This window comes from Ranitomeya variabilis, chromosome 1 (genome assembly GCF_051348905.1).
Source record: "Ranitomeya variabilis isolate aRanVar5 chromosome 1, aRanVar5.hap1, whole genome shotgun sequence".
In the NCBI taxonomy this organism is placed as follows: Eukaryota; Metazoa; Chordata; class Amphibia; order Anura; family Dendrobatidae; genus Ranitomeya; species Ranitomeya variabilis.
In genome coordinates, this window is record NC_135232.1 from 12240844 (window position 1) to 12247649 (window position 6806).

Consider the following 6806-nt stretch of genomic DNA (forward strand, 5'->3'; position numbering starts at 1 on the left):
TTATTGAACAAAATTCATATACATGTAACAACAAATTAACAATTAAATGATACTTCAATGAGGGAACACAATAAAAGCACTGAAAAAACAGTGATAACCCAGAGGTACAGCTGCCATTGTTTTATATATATAAGGTGCAAAATAGTGCAAGTAACAAACCTAAGGCAAGATAGGAGCAGCGGGTACTTATCATAAATCCTATAGTAGGATCAACAATCAAAATAGTAAGTATCGTGCACTGGATACCACCACCCACATCCTCCAATCTTACCCATCGTGCAGCGTACCAGGGGTCACTGTTCACGCCCCAACGCGCGTTTCGCGTTAGGCTTCGTCAGGGGGCTGCCCCCTGACGAAGCCTAACGCGAAACGCGCGTTGGGGCGTGAACAGTGACCCCTGGTACGCTGCACGATGGGTAAGATTGGAGGATGTGGGTGGTGGTATCCAGTGCACGATACTTACTTACTATTTTGATTGTTGATCCTACTATAGGATTTATGATAAGTACCCGCTGCTCCTATCTTGCCTTAGGTTTGTTACTTGCACTATTTTGCACCTTATATATATAAAACAATGGCAGCTGTACCTCTGGGTTATCACTGTTTTTTCAGTGCTTTTATTGTGTTCCCTCATTGAAGTATCATTTAATTGTTAATTTGTTGTTACATGTATATGAATTTTGTTCAATAAAAAGTAATTTGATATTCCTTTTTACAAAAAGGTTTTTGGACGTACACTCTATTTTTCTCATGATATTTATCTATGCTTGCAGGAGTGTCCTTGTTATAGGTTGGTGATACGATCTCCTATGCTGTTTGTCACTCTTCACACATTGCTATGAGCATGTGGAGGAGATCGTTTCCTTTTTTGTCCATACTGGGCTGTATATACTAACTGTCACATTGTGTAGTATCCAAGCGGAGCTTTGGGTACTCATTTATAGTTGTTGATCAGCACTGTAGCGCGGACCCAGTTGTTTTTTTATGTTCATTGCTTTCTCAATTTTTCATATTTCTAGTGCAGTAGTGCAATTCAATTTTTATATTTGCATGCTATTGTGCTACAGAGTGCTGCTTTGTTTGGGCAGCATGGTGGCTCAGTGGATAGCACTACAGCCTTGCAACGCTGGACAAATCCCACCAAGGACAACATCTGCAAGGAGTTTGTATGTTCTCCCTGTGTTTGCGTGGGTTTCCTCCCACATTCTGAGCTGAGCAGTTCTCAATATAGTTTTGTGTTAATTAGTGTTCTAAAAGTTTGTTCATAGCTTGATTTTTGCACTAACTTTATGTTGTTGTCTGTTTTCCAGTGAAAAGCATGAACTCATCCAGAAGAAGTTGTCTTAACGATCCCGACTCATTCTGTTACATTTGTGGTGAATACACACTGCCAAAAAATCATCATGATGACTGTTATTTCTGTGCAGTGCAAGTGCAAGGATTCAATAAGCATAAGAAACGAAAATGGGAGTAACATGGAATCTGCAAGAAGGCCTGTCCCTTTGTGAAGATGTGCCTGTACCTGTGTTTACCATAAATAACAGTCATCATGATGATTTTTTGGCTCCCTCCACACCATTGGAACACCAAATTTGAAGCTTTTTCTTTGTCCTTTGCTCCATTTTCGTAATAATTCGATACATGCTTTGCACACTATGTGTGGTGCCCAAAACTTGTCTTGGTCCCCAAGCATAACCCCAAAATAGGCAAAATACACTTTTTTTACGAAGTCTGTTATGTTTCTTCTATGTTTTGGCAGTGTGTATTCACCACAAATGTAACAGAATGAGTCTGGATCGTTAAGACAACTTCTTCTTGATGAGTTCATGCTTTTCACTGGAAAACAGACAACAACATAAAGTTAGTGCAAAAATCAAGCTACGAACAAACTTTTAGAACACTAATTAACACAAAACTATATTGCTCAGTTCAAGTACTAATCCAAAGAAATTAATGAGATGATGCGTCACATTTACCAACAAGTGCTATAAATAAGATACCAAAAATCTCAAAAACTTGAGCCAATCTGGCAAAACTGATGACATATTCAGAATCAGCACCCCAAAAATACCCTAAATTCGATGAAATATCTTTGGCACCAAAAATGCTGTTGACCAGTGTAATGTGTGCAAATCTGTATAACGCTGCGGAATGTTAGCACTATATAAAAATAAATATTATTATTTGATTGTATATGAGTTGGTGACTCTAGGTAGGCACCTGTTCAGACTTACCGTATATAATCGAGCATAAGCTAAGCCGAGGCACCTAATTTTGCCACGGAAAACTGGGTAAGCTTATTGACTCGTGTATAAGCCAGGTATCCATTGTCCCCTCATCCCTGTTCTGGTATGTGGCTCCCCCTGTCCTGTCTTGGTATGTGGCTCCCCTCGTCCTGTCCTGGTATGTGGCTCCCCCTGTCCTGGTATGTATGGCTCCCCCGATCCCGCATTGCTCAGTCCCCCGGTACGCATGGCTCGGCTCCCTCTTACCCTGGTTGTATGCATGCCTCACATTGCCCCCCCTCCCCATCATACTCACCCTCCTTGTGCCTGCATCTCCGTTGTCCCGGCTCCAGCGGCTCTCCTCTCCTGAGCGGTCACATGGTACCACTCATTAAGGTAGAGGCCCAGATGTCACCTCTCTGATCTCCAGAATCCCAGAGTGTCTATCAGCCATATCCTCATTCTTCTCCTCTCGCTTCCTCAAGCTCAATGTGGACAAATCTGAATTATCTTTCCTCCATCTCGCATATCTTCCCTACCTGATCTATCTATCAAAATAAATGAAATCACACTTTCCCCTGTCTCCAAAATCCGCTGCCTCGGAGTAACCCTTGACTCTGCCCTGTCCTTCAAACCGCACATCCAAGCTCTCGCCACCTCCTGTCGCCTCCAGCTCAAAAATATTTCCAGAATCCGTCCTTTCCTCAACCCACACTCTACCAAAATGCTCGTGCATGCCCTAATCATCTCCCGCCTCGACTACTGCAACATACTCCTCTGTGGCCTACCTTCTAACACTCTCGCACCCCTCCAGTCCATCCTTAATTCTGCTGCCCGACTAATTAATCTCTCTCCTCGCTACACTCCTGCTTCCCCTCTTTGCAAATCCCTTCACTGGCTCCCAATTTCTCAGCGTATCCAGTTTAAATTACTAACACTGACCTACAAAGCCATCCATAATCTTTCTCCTCCGTATATTTCCACACTAATCTCTCAATATCTTCCCTCACGTACTCTCCGGTCCTCCCAAGACCTCCTCCTCTCCTCCACGCTTATTCGCTCCTCACCCAATCGCATCCAAGACTTCTCCCGAATATCACCCATCCTCTGGAATTCAGTGCCCCAACACATCCGGTTATCCACTACTTTTGGATCCTTCAAAAGAAACCTGAAAACCCATCTCTTCAAAGAAGCTTACAGCCTGTAAAGACCACACGGCCACCTCAACACCATTGGAGCTACTGCAACCCTCGACCTACTGTCTCCTTCCCCATAATCCTGTAGAATGTAAGCCCGCAAGGGCAGGGTCCTCTTCCCTCTGTACCAGTTTGTCATTGTTAGTATTGTTTACTGTAAGTGATATTTGTATTTTGATATAACCCCTTAGGCCATGTTCACACAGTGCGTTTTTTACCGCGGAACCGCGGCGGTTTTGCCGCTGCGGTTCCGCAGCTGTTTTCCATGCAGGGTACAGTACACTGTACCCTATGGAAAACAGGACACACTGTGCACATGGTCCGGAAATTAAAAAAAAAAAGCCGTGCTGAATAGCTCCCGGAAAAAAGAAGGAGCATGTCAATTCTTCTTCCTGAACCGCAGCGGTTCTGCACCCATAGACCTCCATTGTGAGGTCAAAATCGCAGTAAAACACGCAGATCAAAAATATATCTGCGTGTTTTACTGCGGTTTGATGTGCAGAACCGCTGCTGCAGGAAGTGCGGGGGAGCGGGCGGAAGTGCGGGGCCGGAAGTGCGTGGGCGGAGAGACATGGAGGCATAGCGTCGCATGGGGATCGTGTCGGCCGTTTGATTGATTTGGTGTGTGTGTGTGTGTGTGTGTGTGTGTGTGTGTGTGTGTGTGTGTGTGTGTCCCCGTCCCCATGCGACGATAGTGCCTCCATTGTGCTAAGTCGCCGTATGGGACTACTACTCCCATCCGGTATTAGGATGGGAGAGTTGTCCCTGTGTCCGGCGACTTAGCACAATAGTAAAGTTTACACCAAACACCTACACACAATACACAAACATGACACACAGTACAGTACATACAACACATAACACAGAGTATATACTCACCAACAGCACACTGGTAGGCGAAGCCCTCGATCCTCCAGGAAAAAATCCAAACATAATAAACCAAATCCATACTCCCTGTCCGCAGAATCCATAAAACGAGTGTCCCACGCCGATCGGCTGCTCTCCGGCGATACACTGCCAGGAGCGAAGCTCCTAGCAGTGTATCGCGTACTGTTCCGGAGTTCAATGGCTCCGGCGTCTCGGTTAACAGCAGTACAGCTGCGTTGAACTTTCCCACGCAGCACTGCCGTTAAGCGAGAGTGCCGGGGTCAATGACCGCCGGTAAACTCGCTCGCGCATGCGCAGTGACACACCGACAGGAACTATGGCTCCTGTCAGTGTGTTGCTGCAGCCGTGGAGAGCAGACATATCTCTGGATGTGTCTGTTCTCCATGAAAAATCTTCGTGGGATACGTGGATACTTAAATACGTGACACGTGTCACTTAAATACGTGATACGTGTCACTTAAATACGTGGCACGTGGCACTGAAATACGTGGCACGTGGCACTTAAATACGTGATACATGGCACTGAAATACGTGACACGTGTCACTTAAATACGTGATACGTGTCACTTAAATACGTGGCACGTGGCACTTAAATACGTGATACGTGGCACTGAAATACGTGGCACGTGGCACTTAAATACGTGGCACGTGGCACTTAAATACGTGGCACTTAAATACGTGGCACTTAAATACGTGGCACGTGGCACTTAAATACGTGGCACGTGGCACTTAAATACGTGGCACTTAAATACGTGGCACTGAAATACGTGGCACGTGGCACTGAAATACGTGGCACGTGGCACTTAAATACGTGGCACGTGGCACTTAAATACGTGGCACTTAAATACGTGGCACGTGGCACTGAAATACGTGGCACGTGGCACTGAAATACGTGGCACTGAAATACGTGGCACGTGGCACTTAAATACGTGGCACGTGGCACTGAAATACGTGGCACGTGGCACTTAAATACGTGGCACGTGGCACTTAAATACGTGGCACTTAAATACGTGGCACGTGGCACTGAAATACGTGGCACGTGGCACTGAAATACGTGGCACGTGGCACTGAAATACGTGGCACGTGGCACTTAAATACGTGGCACTGAAATACGTGGCACGTGGCACTGAAATACGTGGCACTTAGGCTATGTTCACATTTGCGTTGTGCGCCGCAGCGTCGGCGCCGCAACACACAACGCAAAGTAAAACGCAGCAAAACGCATGCACAACGCTGCGTTTTGCGCCGCATGCGTCCTTTTTTTGATTGATTTAGGACGCAGCAAAAATGCAACTTGCTGCGTCCTCTGCGCCCGGATGCGTGCGCTGCAGTGACGCATGCGGCGCAAAACGCGGAGCGCTGTCATTCAAAACACGTCCACTCATTTTGGTGTTTAGTCCCAAAATGGAGGATGGAAGAAGAAAAGGGTTGGACAAGGAAATGACATCATTTTTTTTTTTCCCCCCACTGCAGTAAACTTTATTTCTGTCAAACACAGACAATCTGCAGACAAAACTGCATCAAAAAACGCACTAAAAAACGCACTAAAAAACGCACCAAAAAACGCACCAAAAACGCACCAAAAAACGCACCTGCGTTTTCTGCAGAGACCTGCAGTTTCAGTCAGGAAAAAAAAAGGATGGAAATCCTGAACGTGTGAACATAGCCTTATGTGCAGCACCATGGAATTAATGGTGCTATATAAATAAATAATAATAATGAATATGAGCTGCACGCCTATGGGACTGGAGACACGTCCATATTCATTACCTTAATGAGCAGTACCACGTGACAGCTCAGCACAGGAGAGGAGAGCCGCTGGCGCCAGGATAACATAGATTGCAGGGATGGAGATGAAGCAATGGAGGGTATGATGTCTTCTGTTAGCCGGCGGCTGCAGCTGTCACTGTGCCACAGCTGACGGCTCCTGAGCCGCTCCCCTGTTCTGGACAATTGACTTGTGTATAAGCCAAGGGGGGTGATTTCAGCACAAAAAATTGTGCTGAAAATCTCGGCTTATACACGAGTATATATGGTAGTTTATGTTTGGATGTGACGGTCAGTTTTTTAAATTTGTATTCATTAGGGAATAGGGAGTCCAAAGTGGACTGAGCACTCCGCCTCTTAGCCTCAGGTGTTTTTAATCACAGCAGGACCCTACCACCTCCACAGAGATATAGATTTCAGTCCAAGAGAGGATTCACATTAGGTTACCATACAGATGAAGACTATATTCTACGAGAGGAAAAGCATTATGTTAGGTCCTGGAAATGAGAATCACCTTATTGTGGCTTCCAGGTACACATGAATTGGTCAATTTATGCACTAAGCATTCTCAGTTTTTCATATTTCTAGTGCAGTAATGCAATTCAATTTGTTATTTGAATGCTGTGGCGCCACAGAGTGCTGCTTTATTTGTATGATTGTATGTGAGTTGGTGACTCTAGGTAAGCACCTGTTCAGAGTTCGTTTATGTTTGGATGTGACGGTCAGTTTT